We start from the raw sequence: 22,983 nt of genomic DNA, 5'->3' as shown, positions 1-22,983 counted from the left end.
CCTCTTCTCCTTCACCATACCCAGGGGTGAAAGTAATATTAAACACTTACCTGTATGGGGGGCGAAGGCGGAAGGCATGGGGCTGGGGATCAGCCTCCCCCAGCGAGCCCATCTGCGCTGCCTGGCCCATGCCACCTGGGGTTCCAGCGGCTGTCACGGTAGCAGCAGCCGGAAGCCCCGGGCCCTTTTAAATCACCGGCCCTGGGGCAGCTGCCCCTTTTGCCCCCCGGTGACGGCAGCCTGGGAGGGGGGGGGGCAAAAGGGGCAATGACATTAAAGTGCTGCCACGGCAGCGCTTTAAGGAAGGTCCTTTGCTGTGGCAGCATGTTAACGTGGGCTGGGTACGGGCCGGTACGGGCTTCTTACCGGTATGCCATACCGGCCCATACCGGCCCACTTCCACCCCAACCATACCCACTCACAGTGATTGCCCTTGGTCAGTGAGGACCCAGGGTTCAGAGGTGCATCTCTGTGCATTCACCTCCCACCTGGGGAAGAAGACACCTGAGCACTTGCTCTGGCCAGCCGCTCCTGCCGCCAGTGGTGGTAGCTGCCCATCAGCCACCTTCTGCTGCTACCTACCTCTCTGCTGGGGCCTCTTCAGGTCGGTCTCTTTGCGATTTTTAGCTCTTTGCAGACTGGGTCCCACCACATGTGATTTCAGCTCTGAGTGAACATTAAAAATAACAAAGAAGCTCCTAATAAAGCCTATTTAGTTCTTTCTTTGAATAGTGGGGAAGAACAAGTTAAACCAGCCTGAGACACTTAAGGACAAGCCACACCTTCTGAGTAGGCAGCATGGCCCAACCCATTCTCTGCCTGCTTACCTTTCCTAGGCCTCTGGCATTGGAGCCCCTGGCTTAATGAGGTCCTTTCAGCTGAGGGCAACCACCTCATTTGGGACAGGTTAAGCACAGTTCTGCTTCCCTTTATTCTTATAATAATGACAACAACACTGATAACAGCATTCCACTCCCCCTGCATGCAGTACTAAAGTGATTTGTAACCCAACACCAGCCAAAGTTGAGCACTTTGAGCAGCACACGGCTCTATCTGCTGGATATCTAAGCAGAGTAGGTGTGTTCATGTACATACAGTTTGCTCCTGAAGTCTCTCCCCATCCCAGCTAGCTGTCGGGGGAGAATTCATTCAGACCGTGCTTACATCAACTAACTTCTGGCATGAATGTTTGTATAAATAACCATTCATCCTCAACTTTATAAAACATCCAAGTTTACAGACTTTATAAAATAGCTGGCAGTTGCCTGAATATGCCCAATTAATATGAAGATCCCATGGATACTAGTGTCTCATTTGCTCATATTCAAAGCCCCCCCCACTCCCAGCTTTCTCACAACGCCTGTAAGACACACACAGGTATCCAGAGGTGTTATCCCTTGCCTTGTTCATGGAGGACAGGGAATAGAGATGGATTTTAAGGCGGAAGGGGCCATTTTGACCACCATAACACGGCCCAGTGAGAGAAACTCACCCAGTGAGGCCTAGACCCTTTGCTAGAACAGTGATTCTCAATCTTTTGCGGCACAGGACTCATTTGTAAATGTTTATAGCCTGTTGTGACCTAGTAAATAGTCTGGGGGTGGAAGGCCCTGGGGTGGTTTCAGTTAGGTCCTGCATCCCAGGAGGGTGGGCTCTGCCTGGCATACACCCCATAGCAGCAGCTCCCGTACTGCAGGGCTGGCTGGGCTCGGCTCTCTGCTCTGGGCCTTGCAACCTGTCTGAGCGGAGTTGTGACCTGGCTCATGGACTCGCAGTGCCACTCCTGCAGGTTTGGCCTACCCAGACTCCCATCGTCCTGATGGCTGGGCCAAGCCGGAGTGGTGCTGGGACCATAGGCGCTGACACAGCGGGTGGTCCGGGGCTGGAGCACCCATGGAAAAAAAACTCCTCCCCTTCCCCCAGCGCCTCCGTCCTGCCGCCGACCAGCTGTTCAGCAGCAGGCAGGAGGCGCTGGGGGGAGAGGGAGGCACAAGGGCAGGAAGAGGCGAGGGAGGGAAGGGGGGCGAAAGGTGGCGAGAAGAGGCAGGGCGGGCGTGTAGCTGGGGCAGGAGGAGGCAGGGTGGGGTGGGTCCTTGGGGGAAGTGGTGGAGTGGGGCAGCGCCTTGGGCAGAGCGGGGGTTGAGTGCCCACAGGGAACCCCAGAGGTTGCAATGCCTGGAGCAGGGAGGAGAGCCCAGCTGGCCCCGGGGACAGGAGCTGTCAAGGGACCCTTTGAAACAGCCCGGTATGCCAGGAGCCCAGCCCCAGACACACCCCGTCCCTGGCCGCCCATGGGCTGCCCTGCAGCAGCTGGTGGCTCGCAACCCCAGGCGCCAGCTGCGCGGAAGGCTGCGCGGACCGGACCCCGGTGGCGCGCATCGCCCTTTTAAGAGGCGGGCCGGGTCGCCACGTGCTGCGTGTGAGTGACAGCGCGACATAAACAGCAGCAGCCGGGAGCCGTGTTTGACCGATAATAACCTCCCCGCGCGGCGCTGCCGGGGCAGCTATAAAAGGAGCGGCGGGTTCGAGCCCCTCGTCTTGCAGCAGCGCCCGGGCGGCCGCGCAGCGCAGCGCAGCGCAGCTCACCGCACTGCTGCGCGCACGGGGCCGGGGCTCCGCGCAGCGGGGAGACTGCAGCGGCACCCAGGTAGGGCTCAGCTGGCGCTTGCTGTCCGGGGGGGGGGGGTGTCTGTTTGAAGTGGGGGTCTCCGCCCGCCCTGTGCCCCGCGGCCCGCAAGGGGCTGGGCTGTGTCTGGAGCGGCGCTTCTCCAGCTTTGTTCGCTCCGCTCACCTCCCCCCGTCCTGGGGCAGCCGCCCCCGTCTCCCCCCGCACGGGACACGCTCCTTTGGGGCTTGCCCCTTGCCCTGCTCCCCCGCCTCACCTGGACGTGTTCACGTCTAGTCCCTGACCCCCCGTGGCCCGGTTCTGCCTGTCTTCTGCTTTCATCGCCCGCTCGAGCCATCGCTAACCAGCGCCAGCCTGCCTGGGGCAGGGGGACCCCTCTCAGGGCCGCCCGGGCCCTGAATTGCAACTTTATTTTATGGAAGGGGCCCCTGACATTGCTTTGCCCCGGGCCCCCTGAATCCTCTGGGCGGCCCGGCCCCTCTTTGCCCGAGAACTGCTTTGCCCCCCCTTCCCCTACTGCTTTCTCAGACGGAGCCTCAAGCGGGGGTTGCTGAGGCAGGAAGGGAGGGAAGCCCGAACAGACTCGCTAGAACTGACCGCGAGTAACCCCAGGCGTGTGAGCTCTGGTTCCTTAGAAAAATAACAATTGAAGATCTCCTCCTGGCCAAGTTGTTTGTGCACACACCGGGCTCGCCTGGGGACCGGGCATTCGCCTCAAGGAGAGACATGATTCTGGCAGGGGAGAATCTCGCTCCAAGGAATGTGCTTTGCAAGAAAAAAAAGATTGACGGGATCCAGCGAAAGGGGGGGGGGGGGGGAATGGAAAAATAGCTACTGATCAACTCAAGGCTACCTTGTGAATTTCCTGGTTTCCGGTTCCATTTCCCGCCTGGGGGATGTTTGTGCAGAATAGAAAGAAGTGCTTGGAACTAGGGGGGTGCTTTCAATTTTTCTGAACAGCGTCGTTCACTTTATTTGGGTATTCTTGTGGGGTACGGATTTCATGCTCCCTGCATTTATTCCTCCATTGCGCGATGTGAAAGCCTAATGGGTCAGAATCTGATCTCGCTACACCAGTGTCACTCTATTAAAGTCAGTGGAATTACTCCAGATGCATACAAGATCAAAACCTGTCCCAGTACTTCTTTGAGTGACAGCAACTTTCAGGGAGTGTTACATCCTTTGTTTCTACATTATAGCTCATTACTCTAAACTGGTACACTATAACCCATTATCAGCCTATTATAAACACTGATGTTTGATTTCTATGGAGTGTAAACATTTTTTTTAAAGTATCAAAATAAAGCAACGAGATTTAAGTTGCAACTTGAAAACCGCTGATATTTTTCACCAAAAATTCCTTTTAGTTCTAGCACAGATAATGCATTAAAAATGCAAATGAACATTTCCCAATTCTTGTTTTCTATGATAAAAACATAAATACAAATAAAGACACAAAATACAGTTTTAACCTAAATACAATTTTTTTTAACCTCAGGGAAACATTTAGGGCAGATTCTCTGGTGGGGTGAATCCAGTAAGCCAGTGTGCTTAAATGCTTGGTTGAATTGGGGCCTAAATGGAAACTGAGCTTTCTTGAACATCTGGCCACGTTAATATTTTAAAATACTAAAACCCAACCAGTGGATCCTATGTACAACCCAACACTAGTCACAGTAGACAACAGATGTGCTTTAATTTTCATGATGTTTCATTAATAACTGGTGTGATAAAGATCCTTGTGCAGTGCTTTATAACTGCCAAGGAAGCATTGTTACAGCACAACCAAAATCAAGCTCAGAGTGCGGTTTAATAGGGATTATGGTGAGGGAAAAGGAGACGTGCCACGTGCCTTGTGCCTTGTGCCTCGCTCTTACTGCACATTTTGCGTCTTTTAAGAAATCCAAATGGAAGTATATGATGAGACATCCCCGAAACAGATGGATCGTTGTGAGTTTCTGCGGTGCCCTTGCAGACTGTTACGCTAAATACAGAATATCAGGGACTCTTGGTGTACGATATTAATGACATGACAGACGTAACTGCACTTTCTGAGCCACTACAATCCATTGTCAATGGGAGCCTGAACGTATGCAAAAACAGTGCTGTGCAATCTGTGCTTTGTACTGCACCTGCCTATTAATAGCCAGACTCTGATCCCTTTAGTCACACGAAGTAGCACCTTACTCCACAAATATCCCAACTTCAGTGGGGCTCCAGGGGAAATACATTTCTACTCCACTGTTTTTGAGTCGTGCAGTAAAGTGCAATGCATAGCTGCAATGGGTAGCTAACCACTGGAACAGATTACAAAGGGGATAATATCGCTTGGAGTCTTCAAATGGAGATTGTCTGTCTGTCTTTTTTAAAAAGAGTTGCTCAGTTTTGACCCGATATTACTAGATTAGATGCAGGAATTGCTGGGTGAAATTCTCTGGCCTATGTTCTGCAGGTCAGGTTAGATTATCGCAGTGAGGTACAATCTCTGAGTCAATGCAAGTAAGCTGCCCCCAAAGAGTCACACTTCAAATTCTTCTTAAAAAAAACTATTAAAAAAAAAATTCAAATCCACTCTTCTCCATTATGTTTGTGTTCGAAGTGTGAAATAAGCATCCTGAAATGCAATTGAATCTTGACTTTTTTGCATTTGCAAAAGTTGGGATGGCCTAATATACATATTATAAAGTTCCCAAATATGGCTCAATATTAAATAATGCAAACAAATATTTTAAAAAAGTACAGAATGATCTCTTCACCGCAGATGCTAATTGTGCTATCTATCCGATAAATAGGTGTTTTTGGAAAAATCTCTAAATACCTATTTACAGCATAGACAGTAGAGGTTTTATAGGATTAAAATCTAAACATTAATGGTGCCAATCACTGGCTGATTACTGTGGCCTATTTCTCATTTACATTAGGTCCTTCAGTATAAATTTCAACCCAGCCTTGTATGTTTTAGAAGTTGTTTCAGCTCTCCAATATTTCCATAATTAAATTTCAGCCTGCTCCCCTGAACAAAGAAACAAGCAAATGTGACATTCACAATGTCTTTAAAAAAACATCAGATCTAAGGGCCAATCCTGCAGTCTTTACTCAAGCAACATTCCTATTGACTTCCTTGCAGCAGGGTTTATGGAGTTTTTGTACTGAGGTTTTGTTCTCATTTACTGCAAAGTGAATAAGAAGTAACCTCACTGACCTCAGGGTAGAATCTAACCCGGAGTATGAGAGTGCAGGGTTCAGTCATAAATTAATCAAATGAGATGTGATTTCAAGGGAAGTCTTCTCTAAGCTACACATGGGGTGCAATGCCATTGATGGAGAGTTCCCAGGTGTGTGAATGGTGGCAGAATTTGGCCCACAAAAGCATGGAAATAGGAGTTTTGCCTATAGGTCTATCATTTTAACCCATCCTACCATGTCTGAGTACTACATTGCTTATAGGCTTTGGGCAGTGGGTAACATCATTTACCACATGAGCTGCACTGCCTAGACACTGTTACCTAGGACTTCTATGGGGACTTGTGTTGCACAGGGTTGGAATTTCACCCCCAAATGAGGAGTTAGGCACAAAGAGCATGATTGTGATCAGACTCCAGTGTAACTCCATTGACGTCCACGGTGTTATTTTTGATTTACCTTGGTAGAAGTGAGAGCAGAATCAGTCCTAATCTTTTAATTTCACTCCAGATTTCCTTACTTTCCGTGGTGATGCAGGGGGCCAAATTTTCTCTTGGTGTAAACTGGCAGAGCTCCATCGACTTCAGCATCGCTCTGCTAGCTTACATCAGCTGAGAATGTGACCGTGGAACTTAAATATTATTTTAATCTATTTTTGTGTAACATACCTGGTGGGTGTAGTTGTGGAGTATGTTAAGAATATACATTAGATATGTATTATTGATCCTGCAAAAGAGAGAGGGATACTATAAAAATACATCCCAGACTTTAGCCACACTTCTGAACTTCAGTAGATTTTTGTCACACACAGTAAGTCATCTGAAAATGCTAGACATCAAGAGAATGTTAGTCACCATGTCCCGGTTATTGATGGAATATGGTAATAGATTTTTTTTTCCCCTTGTGTTCTGTTATGGGTAGGTTTTATAAAGGGAAAAGGCTAGTTCTGCCTTTTTATTTATTTTTTTAAAGCATTTGTCATTGGACGAAGACATGTGATCTCGCCTCAAGGACTGTGGCAGAGAGGCCGAGTAGGATGGAAAACTGTTGATGCAGCTTTTCTGACAAAACAGCCTAACATCATGGACAGATAAAGAACACTCAGAGCACTTTATTCTTCTGAGCAATAGGGTAAAAGGTTGATTAAAGATTCTAATAGGAAAGAACATCAGAGCCTGTAGTTTAAACAGGATAAATATCCACAATCAAGCTGACTTCTTATGCCCGTTAGTTATTTTCTGGGGGAGTGCTGCTTAGAAGAATGCTAGCTTAATCCAATAAAGGACCATTTTGCATTATATTAACTTCATTAGGGAACCATTGGTTTTAGACAGGAAAAAAAGAAGAGTAGTTCCAAGACTGTACCAGTTTGGGCTAGACTGAAAGGGATATGTTTTGGGAATAAGCAAACAAAGCCCGGGACTCTGACCACAGAATCAAGAGAGCATTTCAAAGGAAATCGGATATTCTCTTTTAATTGGGAGACCAAGTTAGCGGTGCCATAGAAAAGATTTGTAAGTGACCAAAAGTTATTACCCTCAGATGGTCATTTGTTCTGAGTGAAATAACTTGTGGAATATCACCCCAAAAACCTCTCACTAAATTTTATACTAGTTAACAAGCCTGGGGATTTGGGGTACAGGAGGGGGTATGGGGTGCTGGCTCCAGGAGGGGGCTCAGGGCTGGGGGTTGGGGTGCATCCTCCCGCTGGGCAGCACTTACCTCCAGCAGCTCCCGGTCGGCAGCGGGCGCAGCTAGGCTAAGGCAGGCTCCTTGCCTACCCCAGCCCCACACCACTCCCATTGGAAGGGGCCAACGTGCCCCTGGGGGCGGGGGGCACATGGCTCTGCACCGCCCCCACAGCTCTCCTGGCCAATGGGAGCTGCGGGGGTGGTGCTTGCAGGCAGGAGCAGCGGGAGTGGCTGGACGTTTCTGGGAGTGGGACCGGGGGAGGCAGGGAGCCTGCCTTAGTGGCAGCCATGTTGCGCCACCGGAGATCACAATTGACCGGTTGGCGACCACTGACTTAGAGACAGAGCGATTGAGTCTGCTCTACAGCCTTAGCTACGAGCCAGTTGGCTTTCAGCTCATGCACTAAGCTCCAGAAGTCCCAGGTTCAATCCCGCCCGCTGATCTGTACAATGCTTAGCACGATGGGGAGCTCAGTTTCAGGCTTCTGGCTGTCCTAATACAAATACTAAAGTTAAGATGACACTGTGCCAGACACACATGAGAGCACAATCTTTCTCAGAATTGGGGGAGCGGCATATCTCGGTGGGGGGGGGGGGTAATCTCCTTGAGGCCAGTGGTCAGGGAGATCTTTGTGTCCATGTCCTCTTGCTGAGTTTAAGGCCCAAGTTTTCCAAAAGGAACTCTGCTTTCGCAGGTAGGGTGTGTTGTATAGTTGTCCTCCGAACTCACTGTGGATGCAAATATTAATTAACTTCTTGCGTGGAATTTTCCAAAGCTCTCAGCATTGGCCTAACTCTGCTCACTGAAGTCAAGTTTCACCTGGTTGATTTCAGTGGGAGCAGAGTTAGGCCCAAACTCCCATCCCTACCTACCATTTGTTGTGGGAGCAACAGCTCTGGCCCCCCTATTTGTGGGTGCACAAATGAAGGCCATATGGAAGCTGGTTGACAATCAAGCCCTAAACAGGTAGCTCTAAAAGGTCAAAGTGACCACTGTTTATTAAACAGAACTGACCTTGTCCTGTAGTTACATAACTCTACTTTTTAACCTAAAAACTTTCTTTGCAAGAAAAATGTTTCCCTTCCTGTTGACCAATTGTCTTCCTTTTAAATATTGTTTTTTTAATTATGATTTGCCCCATTAAACTGTTTGGCAATTCTTGCTGTCTAGGAGTTTTTTCCATTGACTTCAATGAGGTCAGGGTTTTACCTTTAATCCCTGTTTGCTTACAGGGAATGGACACCACCTCCTCTTTTCTTGATGTGTCTTCTGATGCCCTCAGACTGCCTCTTGCTCTCCCTGAAGCCTTTTCCCCCGTTTTGTTTCCTGTCCTCTTGGTTCTTTTTTTTCTTTTCCAGAGCCTCCATCCCAGGTTCATGTCGTCATTTCATTAATGCTACATTCTAGACCCTTCTCCTCAGTCCCAGTCACACATGGTAAAGTCTGGATTTACTGCAGTATTCAGACACTTATAAGCCAGATCCTCAGCAGATACAGACCAGGTTAGCTCCTTTGACTTCAGTGGAGCATTGCGAACTCAACCAGCTAAGGATATCTTGCTCTCCGTATTTAAAAATGGATGGCGCCTATTTTTCTTTTGTTAAAACAAACAGCCTCCTTAACAACTTGGAAATGCTTGACTTTTATGTGTATTTTCATTTTTGAAGCCAGTTGTTCCCCGTTCTTTCTTTTTATAAACTCCATCTGGTATTCTGTGCTGGATTTCCCTCCCTTTTGAACCTCACCGTCCTTCTGCATAGGCACAGAATTATGTAGGTTATAAAGAAAGCAATAGTGAAGCAACATTGTTTTTAATTGACCAAACTGGGTCTTTTCACCTCTCTATATTTTTGTGTGTGAAAGTAAAACCCCCAAACTCCAAAAATTGAAGTATGTATCAGAAAAATGAGGTTATATCCTGTATTAGATGTAAGAGGAATTTTACGTATTGTAAGTAAAACAAATTGTCCTGAGCCAGTGTTTAGGCTTTTAAAGTTAATGAAGAAAATTCTGCTCTGTTCTGAATCTGAATCTTTCCTGTGCCATGAGATGTAGCTTAGGGCATGAACAAGGCTCTGCCATCCTTGTCTATCCTGGGCTACTCTTAGTAGGTCCTCTGTTAAGTCCCATAAGTTTTCCCTGTCTGGGTCTTGTTTGATGGAGGGATTCTTTCTGTTGGAGCCTTTTGCATGTTCCTCCAACTGCCCAGTGGCACACTTGTCATGGCAGATGTTCTGGCTTCATTCTTAATTGGTGTCCCAGATCTTTCCATCTTCTTTTCTGGATAACTTTAGAGATCATTCTTTAGAGATAAGGAGTTGTTGAACTCTGACAAATCTTGGCATTGGTTATAAATTCATTCAATTTAATACCTTGTAACTTCCTGAGCCATTTGCTTTTGAAGGCTGCTGGATTTCCAGCATTTACATCTATATGTTAAGGTAGAAATAACATTTGAGTTGAGTATCAGGGGGTAGCCGTGTTAGTCTGTATCTACAAAAACAACAAGGAGTCTGGTGGCACCTTAAAGACTAACAGATTTATTTGGGCATAAGCTTTCATGGGTAAAAACCTCACTTCAGATGAATAGAGTGAAAGTTACAGATGCAGGCATTCTATACTGACACATGGAGAGCAGGGAGTTACTTCGCAAGTGGAGAACCAGTGTTGACAGGGCCAATTCAATCAGGGTGGATGTAGTCCACTCCCAATAATGGATGAGAAGGTGTCAATTCCAGGAGAGGAAAAGCTGCTTCTGTAATGAGCCAGCCACTCCCAGTCCCTATTCAAGTCCAGATTAATGGTGTTAAATTTGCAAATGAATTTTAGTTCTGCTGTTTCTCTTTGAAGTCTGTTTCTGAAGTTGTTTTGTTCAATGATAGTGACTTTTAAATCTGTAATAGAATGACCAGGGAGATTGAAGTGTTCACTTACTGGCTTATGTATGTTACCATTCCTGATGTCCAATTTATGTACATTTATTCTTTTGCGGAGGGACTGTCCGGTTTGGCCAATGTACATGGCAGAGGGGCATTGCTGGCACATGATGGCATATATAACATTAGTGGATGTGCAGGTGAATGAGCCCTTGATGGTGTGGCTGATGTGTTTGGGTCCTCTGATGGTGTCACCAGAGTAGATATGGGGACAGAGTAGGCAACGAGGTTTGCTGCAGAGATTGGTTCCTGGGTTGGTGTTTCTGTAGTGTGGTGTGTAGTTGCTGGTGAGTATTTGAGTTGAAGAGTCCTCGTTTTGATCTTTAAATTCTAGAATTTTTTTTTGACTAGATCTTGTTTAAGCTGGTCAACACAGCTGCCATTTTGTTAGTTCATTACTTAATTTCCTTTTGGATATCCCTATCGGCTTGCATGTTACTGCCAAAGTATGTGAATTCAGTTACTGCTTGTATTTCTTTGCCTTCTAATGTAATGCTTGAGTTGGGAGTTGCTGGGATTTTCATTAGATTTGTTTTTCTTAACAAATTATTAGCTATGTCTTTTCTGTGATGCTATAAATCTTTCTGGTCTTTACTTTCATGTTGGTTGAGCAGTTAAAACCAGTATATTGTCCGCAAAATCTAGATCTTCTACTGTTCTGTTGTTGAGCCATGTGATGCCTGTGTTGTATTTGTCTACACTTTTTCCTCATAATGAAGTCAATACCAATGCCAGACAGTAAAGGTGAGAGAATACATTGTTTGACGCCAGTGTCTCTTGAACTGTTTGCTCAAGCCTGCCGCATTTTACTTCAACTGTGCAAGCTACTCCTTAGTAGAAAGCCTTGATAATAACTGTATTTGTTGGCATGCCACTACGCTTCAGGTCGTTCCAGAGTGAATTGCGATGTTAAATGCTTTCTTGAAATCTGTGAAGTTTGAGTGGCTTTTTGCCATTGGATGCTCTCTTTAAAGATCATTCTTAGGAGGTAAATCTGGCTGATACATGATCTTCCGGGTCAACATCTAGCCTGCTCTTCCCTTTAGTTTTGTCTCCACCACTTCCCCTATTCTGCTTAAGAGGATACTGCAAGGAGAAAGGAGTGTAGCACCTTCCAGTTGTTACAATCACTTAGGTCACCAGGCTTTGCCATTGTAACTATGATGCCATCTTCCCATTGCTCTGGAGCCATTTCTCACGGTTGATGAGTTCAGTGATTCTTATCAATGGTGACACCCGTGCTAGTGGACTGATCTAAATGGAATTGTGTGGGTGTGCTTAAGAGCAGAATGTATCCCCATAAATGTAACTGACAAATTATTAATAGTGCCAGTGAATCCCCAAAACACCACTAAAGAATTCCCTCTTCACCCAAAAACGATGTGGTGTTTCTGCTAGTTACCGCAATTGACATATGATAGTTTATGGCATATTGGTCCCAGAGGGCAAAGCCCAAGACAAAAATGACTGATGTTTGAACTTCAGTGGGTGAAGCCTGCACCGAATACTCAGTGTGATGTGCACCGTCAGTTACAGAGGTCGGTTTTTATCAGGATTGTGCAGTAAAGATTTTTGTGGACGATACATTGGCTCTTTTAGAATAGAGTTACTTTGAGATCAATGCTGAGCCGAGTCCAAGCTTTGCAATTCTGGTCTGTCGGATGTGCACTACTATTTTCAGATCCTGCTACAGAGGCTAGCACATTCATTGACAGTAAAAAGAGAGATTTTCAGCTCATATGGACTCTGGATCTTTGGACACTGGCTGTGATTGACTATCTTATTTGCTTTTGTCTTTTGGACCGATTGGAACCTTGCTTTTCTTGTGTTTTATCTGGCACAGAGAATGAACTAGATTTTGGCCTTTGAGTTTAGGACAGCCAGGGACTTTCGTTTATAATAAGAGAGCTTCAGTATCTCAGCCAGTTATAGTCTTTCTAGTGGCTTTAGGAAAGTGCATGATAAGTTAATGAATTTCATTTGGGGTGTAATATTTTAAGTTCAATGATGTATGCAAGTGCAACTCCTTCGATCCTATTGGAGCTGCACTGGTTTTCACCAGTGCAGGCAAATGTGGTCCTTGGAGAATATATCTATGGATATCTTATAGATGTACCTATATGTTGATAAAAGCTGTGCTGGTTTGCTGCTATCTCATAATGAATGTAGGATCAGGTCCTAAGCCAGTAGGAGTGCTTCTCTTCAGTACATGCGGTAACGGGCATTATTGCATTGCAGAATTAGGAATTTGCTTGTTGCACTATATGCTGGGAGCAGAAGGTAGCTTGCTGAATTCATTAGGATATAGAAAGAAGGCCTGGTTCTCCATTGCATGTGCTGTGTGCAGGAATTCACGCAGGGGCAAAGTGGGTGTAAAATTCTATCAATCTGATTTGGTAGCATTTTGTATTCCCTTTGCACTCCCATCGCACCCATGTAAACACGGCACACTGTGCAGAATAGTGCCGAATCAGGCCCAGAATGTTGCACTGTACACATGTCCTATGTGCTCTGCTTTTTTACCTCTCCTCCAATTGTTTGTTATGCAGTGATCTTTCCTATGCTTTTCAGATGGAATCCTTTAAATGATGTTACGTTAAGTATGCCATTAAAGTGCAGCTATAAATAATAATAAAAACTATAAAAATGGTATTCTGGGGTCCCCTATTGATTCTGCCTCAGTGATTTCCAGCTCAGATTTGCTCAATTTGTAAATCAAAAGATGGATTTTTTTTTTTCCCTAACTGCCACCACTGCAAGTTTAATTTGGGATCTGAAATGTCAAGCTGTTTCCTTCCTGTCTCTAATGAAGACTCTAGTAGGAGAATTTGTCTGACCATTTTCTTGAGCATGAGGCAAAACAGAACCTAGCTCCGCTTCTCAGAGCTAGATGGGCAACAGTGTCTTGCAGTTCCTATCTACTAGTCTCCTTGTGCATTCCCCATATAACTCTAGCACGCCTCTCTCTGACCTCATCTCCTCATGCTTTCCCCATGCCACTAACACTCTCCTTTCTCTTTCTATCTCCTTCTCCCATGAACATTTGTGTCTTGGTCAGCACTAATCTCTTACATGTGCAAGATCTTGTCCAAAGACTTATGCACCAACTACCATCCTTGCTGCGTTCAAATCCTGTTCATTTCTGCCACAAGCCAATACAACAGTGCCCCTGGTTTTGTCATCAGTGGGACTTGAACATCAATCTTGTGGCTCTAAAGCCATAAGGCTCTACTGCCTGAGCTAAAACCTCTCTGAACAGTCCAGCCACTAGAGGGAGTCAGAGTTCCCTGTGTTAGCACAGATTATGTTTACAAGAAACAATTTGATTAAATTTAAAAGATTAATCATCAAGAATTGTTAATCAACCAACTGTGGAACCCTATGATCTTATTTATGTAACTCTGTCCTCCTTCTCCACATTTTCTTTGTTCTCTCCTTCACTCGACTATGTCTTGTCTGAATTCTACATTGTACTCTTCAGAACAATGGCTTTTTGTTTGTTTATATATGTATTTTATTTTAATCAATTTGTTTTGTGGGCTGGGAAAGGTAGGTGGGGAAGGATCACTAGCCTACCAGTCAAGGCAGCCACCAGCAACCAAGCACCATCCTCTGGCCAAAGGAGACAGAGAAAGAGGCCTGGGAGCTCCCTGCCTAAGAGAAACCTGGGTGACAGAAAACCAGAGAGCTTGTGGGGTTCCAACCTCGCCAAACTTACATCTGCCCCACCAGGAGGAACATGGGACCACAACAGGATGCCACCCAAGGTCCACGAGGGGACATTACTAGTGACAAATCACCACAGGAACTTGGACTATAGGGGCCATGCCTCAAACTTAAAGGATGGTGGTAGGAAGTAGCCCAGGGCAGTGAAGGTAGACTCAATGCTGGGAGCATCCTTACTCGGGAGTTGATGTCCACAGGCTGGGACCTAGTGGAGAGGGAGGGTCTGCGTCCCCCTACAATCCTACCCCCACACCTTAAAGGCTGGGGCACATTTACCAAACAGAGGACTGTAAATGAAGTGCTCCAGTCACTAGGCAACCTGGCCCTCCAACCCCCAAAATAACCAGACCGTTCAGGGCAGGTGGGGATCTTCTGCCCAGGAGGGCAGCCTACTTACTGGAAGGAAAACTCTGATCTCAACCCCCTGTAGGCGATCCACTGGGTCTGTGGCAACGAAGTAGGAAGAATGGGCACGTACCTAACTCAACGGGGGGAAAGGCCCTCTCACTGTGGTGTATGTCCGGGACATCAACCAAAACTCTCTAGTTCTTTGTGGGGTGAGGTGACTAAGTCAGTGCAAGCAGTCTCATCTTTTTGGTGAGTTATCCAGGGCAGTGGTAGATATTGTTAATGAGGAGGGGTGAGACTGGCCTGTATGCTTCTCCACCAGGGACTACTGCTAATGGCGAGAGGGCATCTCAGCCCTGTGCCAGAAGATCACCTGGCAGCCCCAGGCCAATAGGACTTCTAGCGGCCAGTGTCTGAGCTGTCAGAGTTGGCGAGACCAGTGGTCAGAGAGAAGAGTCTGATGAAAAGCAGTGACCTGCGCAGCCAAAGAAATCCCACATCATAAAAGCAGCAATGCTGAATGTATCCAGTTTGGTAAAAGGCATGGACGTAGCGGATATGATGGTAGAGAGGGATTGATGTTCTGTGCTTATGGGAAATGTGATGGACGGGGACACAGTGAAAGCGTTGGGCTTCGATTATAACTTTGTCTATGTAAATGACAAAAGGGGTGATAACGGAATCTGGCTGGTAATTAAAGGAGAGCTGAGGAAAAGGATGGTTGAAGTTTATTGAGTGTGACAGACTATATGAATCCAAGTTAAAGAGCACCCTCTGTTTGTGATACAAGTATGCACCTCAGCAAGAATGTGGTAGAGAAAGGGAGTTTCTCCAAGACTTGCAGACACCGCAATGCCGAAGGAGCTGCTGTTGGTGTGCTGTGATCCAACAAATACGCAGGTGGGCAAAAACCACAAGGGGTATGAGCTGTGCTTAGGAGACTTCATCCTAAACTCTATGAACGAGAGAGAGAAAGTTACTAGATATTGCTAATTAATGGATGACAGCCAATACATGGCTCCAAAAGACAGTGAGCCGTTTGATCACATGACAGTGGTGGAAACAAAAGCCAGATTAATACAATGTTGAGGAAATCGCGGTTAAGTTATGGACTGCGAAGTGACACCTGGCAAGACGGCAGTACTGCAGCACAAACCTTGTGGCAAAGACTGCAGCAGAGTGTTGGACAAGGAGGGAACTAAGGTCCAAAGAAACCGGATTAAAGTACAGACGTTATGGGGAAGCGCACAGAGAAGCGTTTGCAAGCACTACAGGATAGGTATCCGGAAATAGATTTGGCATCGGCTGAAGAGTGGAACTACCTCCAAAGAACATGAATTGTGGCATCAAAGAAGCTTGTGGATGATACAGATGGAGAAAACCAAGGGAGAGAGAGGAGCAGTGGTGGACTGATGAAGTGCAGATAGCAACTGAAACAAGAAAATGGCACGTAAAGAGAAAGGAATGAACCTGTTGGTTTCTAGTAAAAGCAAATACAAAGAAGCACCATGAGCTGCCAACAGGCAGTGAAGAAGGCCCAAGAGAATGCCCTATATTTCCTGTATGCCGAGCATGTAAACTACCCACAGCTGACTTGCAAAAAGATCTGTCGCTGCAAAAATGAGAGGCAAATGGATGGAGGATGGTATTGTTCATCCTTTACAAGTGTTTACAAGCGAAGGAAAGGTGGAAACAATCCTTTGATAGTCTTTTAAATGAGGCAGAGTTGCCAACATGTGATCCTAATGTGGTGCCTGAGCCTGACCTAATGGAGGAATAGGTGAGACATGCAGTCCAGATAATGACTAGTAAGGCAGAGAGATGTGGTGCTGGATCTGGTGAAAGCCTTGGGCAAGAGAGGCATAAAATGGATGAACAGAGTGGTTAAAGCCATATGGCAAGACAAGAACATTCCCAGAGATTGGTGCAAGTCTATCCTGATGCCTGTATATAAGAAGGTAAACATCAATGACTGTGGAAACGATTCAGGGATAGAGGCATTGGCACATGGGGTGAAGCTACTGAATGCGCCTTGGACGTCAGAACTAGGAGGATGGTGGAACCCCACCTTGAACAAGAACAGTTGGGTTTTAGGAAAAGATGAGGAACCACAGATGCCGGGTTTGTAATTCCGCATGAGAGAGAGAAGCGGCTAAGTACCACCAGGACTGCATCTGGGATTCTACAGACCGAGAAAAGGCATATGATACAGTGGACAGGAGACTGCTCACACCAGTGCTGAGGAAATATGGAGTGTCTGAGGATTTAATAACGTCAACTGAATGCTCTATATAGATTACCTAAAATAGGGTTACCATATTTCAGCAAGCAAAAAAGAGGATGGGAGGAGCCCTGCCCTAGCCCCGCCCCTGCCCCTCCCACTTCCTGCCCCCCCAGAACCCCCAACCCTCCCCCCGTTCCTTGTCCCCTGACTGCCCCCTCCTGGGACCCCTGCCCCTAACTGCCCCCCAGGACTCCACTTCCTATCTAAGCCTCCCTGCCTCTTGTCCCCTGACTGCCCCAACCCTTATCCACACCCCCACCCCCAGACAGACCCCTGGGACTCCCACGCCCCATCCAACCACTCCCCACCCCCTGACAGCCCCCCCCAGAACTCCCAACCCATCTAAACCCCTCTGCTCCCTGTCCCCTGACTGCTCCGATCCCTCTCCCCACTCCTGCCCCCTGACAGCTCCCCCCCAGAACTCCCAGCCCCCCACCCCCCCGCTCCTTGTCCCCTGACTGCCCCTGACTGCCCCCTCCTGGGACCCCTGCTCCTAACTGCCCTCCAGAACCCCACCCCCTACCTAAGACTCCCTGTTCCTTGTCCCCTAACTGCCCCCTCCTAAGACCCCCCCAACTGCCCCCCAGGACCCTACCCCCTACCTGTACCCTGACTGCCCAAAACTTTCTCCACTCCCCCCAAAAAGCCCCCCCCGTTTCTTGACTGCCCCCTCCAGAACCTTCCTGCCCCCTGGCCCCCTGGCCCCCTTACCCTGCTGCTCAGAACAGGGTGTTGGGCTCTGTGCGAGCAGAGCCGGACACGTGGCTGCGCTCCCCAGCACAACAAAACCCGGTCCCTGGCCCTGCACAGTGCTGCCGGACCGGGCTGCAGGGGAGAGCTGCCGGCTCAGAATGCAGGGCGGATCCGGCTCCTCTACAGCTGCTCCAGAGTCCAGCCCGGGACTTTCCTGCAGCCCTCCCAGCTGCTCGCTCTGCTCTGCCGGGGGAGGGGGGAAATCCCGGACATTGTGAGTGCTTTACAAATTCCCCCCGGACGCTATTTTTAGAACAAAAAGGAGGACATGTCCAGGTAAATCCGGACGAATGGTAACCCTACCTAAAAGAGTATGCTAAACATGTTTTGGAACTAAAAGTCCCTTTGAAGGAGAAGTCAGATGGCACCAGGGGTCGGCCCTCAATTCATTGATATTGATCATACTGATATGCTATGTCAGCATGAAGATCCCAAAAGGAAAAGGTGAGAAACTGCTATATAGCAATAAGGGCATCCTCAAAAGAAGACCTGGAGGTACTAGTAACCCAGTGGTTAGGGCTGCCAACTTTCTAATTGCACAAAACTGAACACCCTAGCCCTCCCCCTTCCCTGAGGCCCTGCCCCCCCTCTACATTCCCCCTCCCCCCCTCACTTTCACTGGCCATATGTATCCCAAGGGATCCTATTTAAAGTGATTTGGGTATCAAGCCAAGGAGTTTTGTTTAGATCAGAGAGACTGATTCACTATGTGAACTGAGATTATTTAAGCAACTTCCTGTAATTTTGTTACTGTGCTTCACGTTGTAAACTTCCAGTCTGGTGAGAGGTAGGGATACAAGAAAGCTACCATACACATTTAGTGCAAAGCTTTCTTTCCTTTTTTAGTAGCCTACAGCCAATTTCAAGCTGCTTTCATTGTTTGACTTTCACAGCAATAAAAGTGCATACTATTAAGACAGCAGGCAAATCACTTTAGTCTTGGTTAAAATGTGAATTTGTTTTTATTTTTATGCATTAGAACAAGACTTGGATTTGTTTATTAACACACATTGGCCCAGACTATTAGCTGGCATGAAATGATGTAAACTAGCTGCGGATCTTGCCCATAACTATCAACCAAGAGTAATTATTGTGTGATTAATCTCTTCCCTGTTGCCTGCCGAGTCAGCAGTTCCCTGGTTGTGCTGCAAAAAGGAGAGCTGCAAATACAAACCAGTGATTTAAGCTGGAGGGGAGCTATTGCAGAATGAAGCTTTAAGGCTGTATAGGAAAGGGGGGGGAGGGAGGGATGGGTTTGCCTATTTGGAAAACATGAGTGATCTAGAAGCTAGTGTTTGGGAATTCTGAAAGAGCGGTTTCCAGTGACTGGCTGTTCAGTTGATAGCAGTCCTGTGCTGCAGCTAGAGGGTTGTAGGTTCAAAGCTCTTCTCTACAGCTGACACGGTTATGCTGCTACAGTGCTTTCTAGCACTTAGGCCAGGAGACTGAGAATTGGGATCCGTTGATTGTATTCCCAGCTCTGATCCTGGGTCAGTCACTTAACTTCTGTGTCTCCGTTTCCTAGTTTGTAAAGTAAGGCTAGTGATGCTTTAACTCTCTGTAACTTGACTCGGCTTCATTAGAGGAAAGATGTTCTAAAAGCACGAAGTATTTTTTTTATTGCCATCAAAGTACCATTGTTTGATTGACTTGTCAAACCGGGGCCCTGACTCCCCATCTCCACTGGCCCTCCATGTGGAAATTGACAATTCTGTGGCACTTCTAGAGAAGGGTGTTGGAGAAACCCAGTGCCCAGTCCAATTGAAAGCTCACACTTTGGAAAGTTGTTCAAGAGTTTCCAAGTCTGTGGTTTTGAGCACATAATAGATATTGCCACTCAGAGCTCTCTCTTGGTCGTCCCAAAGAATTTCACAAACACCTTTGCTATGGAATCCATTACTGTTTTAGCACCAGTACAAATGAAAGCTTACCTTGTGTACACATGCTGTTAGTGGTCCTTTCTCTCTTGACTTGAACAGAACTAAGTCTAAAGCTGTCTGCCTTAAGTCCATTGGTCCAATTAAAGTTGAAGAGTTTACTGTAACTATTAGTTTTAATAAGCTTTTCTCCAGATTTCTGCACCTTGCTATGGTAACTTCTTGGAAGCTACCCTCAGTCATGTCCTGTTAAAGGCAGTGATCGCATGTGTAACTATGTAGAAAAAGCTCTTAGTTGTAGTTGCTGTATCCCATTGTGCTGGGAGAAGCTGGAATTTGACATCTGATTTGAAGAGCTTTCAGGCAGATGGTGAAGGTTGAAGACTGATTTAGGAGAGCTGCATATAATTCCCAGGTCTGTGGCAGGCACCTTATGTGACCTTGGGAAAGTCACTTAGGCCCAGATCCCCAGAGGTATTTAGGCACCTAACTCCTATGGACTCCAATGGGAGTTAGACACCTAAACACTTTTGAGGTTTAAGGCCTTAATCTCTCTGTGCCTCAGTTCTCCATCTGCAAAATAGGGATAAGAGCACTTCCTTTGACTTGTTTATTCGGAATGGTAACTCTACATGGCAGGGATGGTCTCTTGTTGTTTGTGTGTACAGCACCTGGCACAGTGGGGCACCGATCTCTGCGGGGAGCTCTAGCATTACCACAATACTACAAGTAAGGGCTTTGCAACACTAATCCTAGAACCATAGGGATAGAAGGGACCACAAGGGTCATCTAGTCTAACCCCCTGCCAAGATGCAGGATTTGTTGTGATTATTTATCAAATGTGGCCTGGAATTCCTTAAAGGAAAGTAAATAAGACATTTCGTGCATTGAGTCAGAGTTTAAGGCCAAAATGGACCTTTAGTTCAGTTAGTCGGTATCTGACAGGCCATTAAATTTCACCCAATTACCTTATGTTGAACCCAGTAACTTATCTTTGGCTAAAGCGTAACTTCCAGAAAGGCATCAGTGATGGAGACTCGACTGTTTCCCTCAGTAGCTTGTTCTAGCGGTTAATCACTATCACTGTTAAACTCAAATTGGAAATAAGGCACACATTTTTATCTGGCGTCAGCTTTCAGCCATTGATTCTTGTGCCTTTGCCTGCTAGATTAGAGCCCCTTAGCCTTTCTCTCTCCTGCTGATGATAGCTCATCTCAGTTGATTGGCCTCTTACAGTTGGTATAGCTACTTCCACCCTTTCATGTTCTCTGTATGTATAAATATCTTCTGTGTGTTCCATTCTATGCATCCGAAGAAGTGGGCTGTAGCCCACGAAAGCTTATGCTCAAATCAATTCGTTAGTCTCTAAGGTGCCACAAGTACTCCTGTTCCCTTAACTCTCAATATCTTCTCCCCAGGAGAAGGTACTTGTACACTGTAGTCAAGTCCCGTCTCAATCTTCTTAATAAGCTAAACAGGCTGAGCTCTTTAAGTGTCTTGCTGCAAGGCATTTTCTCCAGCTCTTGAATTGTTTTTATGGCTACTCTGGTTTGATTTGATAAGATTCATTTTAGAACCTGATCCAAAGTCCACGAAGTCATCAAGGGCTCATTCACCTGCACAACCACTAATGTTATATATGCCATCATGTGCCTGCAATGCCCCTCTGCCATGTACATTGGCCAAACCGGACAGTCCCTCCGCAAAAGAATAAATGGACACAAATCGGACATCAGGAATGGTAACATACAAAAGCCAGTAAGTGAACACTTCAGTCTCCCTGGTCATTCTATTACAGATTTAAAAGTCACTATCATTGAACAAAAAAACTTCAGAAACAGACTTCCAAGAGAAACAGCAGAACTAAAATTCATTTGCAAATTTAACACCATTAATCTGGGCTTGAATAGGGACTGGGAGTGGCTGGCTCATTACAGAAGCAGCTTTTCCTCTCCTGGAATTGACACCTCCTCATCTATTATTGGGAGTGGACCCTAGGCCGTGAAACTTCCTTGCACCGGCCCTGAGCATGCTTCAAACTTGGTCTGGTGGGTCCATGTCAGTCTCCATGGCCCCTCAGTCCTTGGCCTCTGCAGAACTGTCAGCTGTAGTAGTTGCTTTTGTGGTGTGGATTCTTGCCCACTAACAACTGGACTGAGGCCACTGAAGTTATTTAACATGGGCCACTGAACTCTCATCAGCTGGTAACAGCTGTCAGTCACTGCTGAGCAGGGCTGGTGATCTATAGGTTAAAGGCTCTGTAGCCCATTATCAATATTCTGAAACATCCGGATCCCCTGGGATTTGATTAGTTTGCTATGTTCCCTGTCTAAATAGTGATTTATTTTCTAGAGGAAAGGTCTTTCCCTGTCATAGAGCAAACAGCTGCATTGTTTGCAGACAGATTTTTTGAAGGCTGTTGTATGTTTGCTGAGTACAGACCCCAGGAAGGGAAGGGGGGAGGGAAGAGAGGCAGGATGGATTCTCTGCCACAACAGCTTTTTTCTCTGTTTAAATTCTAAATCTGTAAAATCCAGCTTTCTGTTCGGACTGGGTCTGTCTTTGGGGACTCCTGGCTGACAGGGTTACAGGCACTTAGGAATACTCTGATTCTGAGCAGTGGAGAAGTGTTGTGCCAATAACAAAGGGTGACTCAAAGCGCACATTTTGCTGTCAATGCGCCTGCAGCACTTACGGCAAAGATGGTCCACTTTGATCGTTTACTGCTAAAATTAATGATTTCTGCTGCGCTGCAGGATCGTCCCTCAGATGGCATGTGCAGATGGGGGGGCCTCTGCTCTGAAATCTCTCCTGCCATCTGTAGGGTTGGAGAGCCACTCGGAAGAAAGAGGTATAGGCGACAAACTGGGGAAAAACAATAAGGAGTCTGACACCTTAAAGACTAACCGATTTATTTGGGCATAAGCTTTCGTGGATAAAAAACCCACTTCAGATGCAGGAAGTGTTTTTTTTTACCCATGAAAGCTTATGCCCAAATAAATCTATTAGCCTTTAAGGTGCCACCGGATTCCTTGTTTTTGTGGATACAGACGAACACGGCTCCCCCCTGAAACTGGGGAAAGGGCATGGACAGTTCTGTGGGCTGCAGTGTGACAGATATGGCAATTTCCTGCAATATCCTTTGGAGACCTATTAAGCCACAAAAAGATGGGGTTTTGCTAACTGCAGGAGGGGTATTTGCATTCACTGTCCCTTAGCCATTCCCCAGGCAAACCATACTTTTTTTTGTTCCAAAAGTCCATTCTTATCTGGCACTTTAAGGGTGATTTCTGTATAAAGAAATAGGCTGATCTGCCCAGCCAGGGTTCTGTTTCTTAATCTGAAACCGTTACGAACTTGTAACCACAGAGAGAACCCTGTTGTGAGTTTGGAAGATCTCACACCTACCAGAGACCAAGGTTGAAGTTAGGGTGATCTCCGATAAGCTTTTTAGCATGCATGTAGGATTTTTTTATAGTTTTTAATAGATTTTTCTCTCTCTAATGCTTTCATCTTAAGAATAAGTGTGCTTGCTTGTTAGAAAGGGCTGTGTAGTAA

At 46.5% G+C, this 22,983-nt stretch overlaps 1 protein-coding gene and 1 long non-coding RNA gene across 7 annotated transcripts in view; one reads left to right on the top strand and one right to left on the bottom strand.

The window, feature by feature from the left end:
• LOC135972315 (uncharacterized) overlaps positions 1–2,983 on the bottom strand; it is a 37,628-nt gene extending 34,645 nt beyond the window's left edge. Inside the window, exons 1-2 of the long non-coding RNA XR_010588738.1 lie at positions 2,883–2,983; positions 583–666 (exon numbers count right to left, since the gene is read on the bottom strand). This is a non-coding gene — a long non-coding RNA (uncharacterized LOC135972315). The remainder of the gene's footprint in view (positions 1–582; positions 667–2,882) is intronic.
• The window catches only part of LOC101953849 (phospholipid-transporting ATPase ABCA1), a 129,202-nt gene continuing 108,725 nt past the window's right edge, over positions 2,507–22,983 (top strand). For all 6 annotated transcript variants that reach the window (XR_010588736.1, XR_010588737.1, XR_006177039.2 and 3 more), the window contains exon 1: positions 2,507–2,647. The gene's annotated coding sequence lies outside the window, so the exon portion shown is untranslated. The remainder of the gene's footprint in view (positions 2,648–22,983) is intronic.

This window comes from Chrysemys picta, chromosome 6, assembly GCF_011386835.1.
Source record: "Chrysemys picta bellii isolate R12L10 chromosome 6, ASM1138683v2, whole genome shotgun sequence".
NCBI classification, from domain to species: Eukaryota; Metazoa; Chordata; order Testudines; family Emydidae; genus Chrysemys; species Chrysemys picta.
Note: the sequence above shows the minus strand (reverse complement) of the source record. Positions and strands in the feature narration are given on the sequence as shown.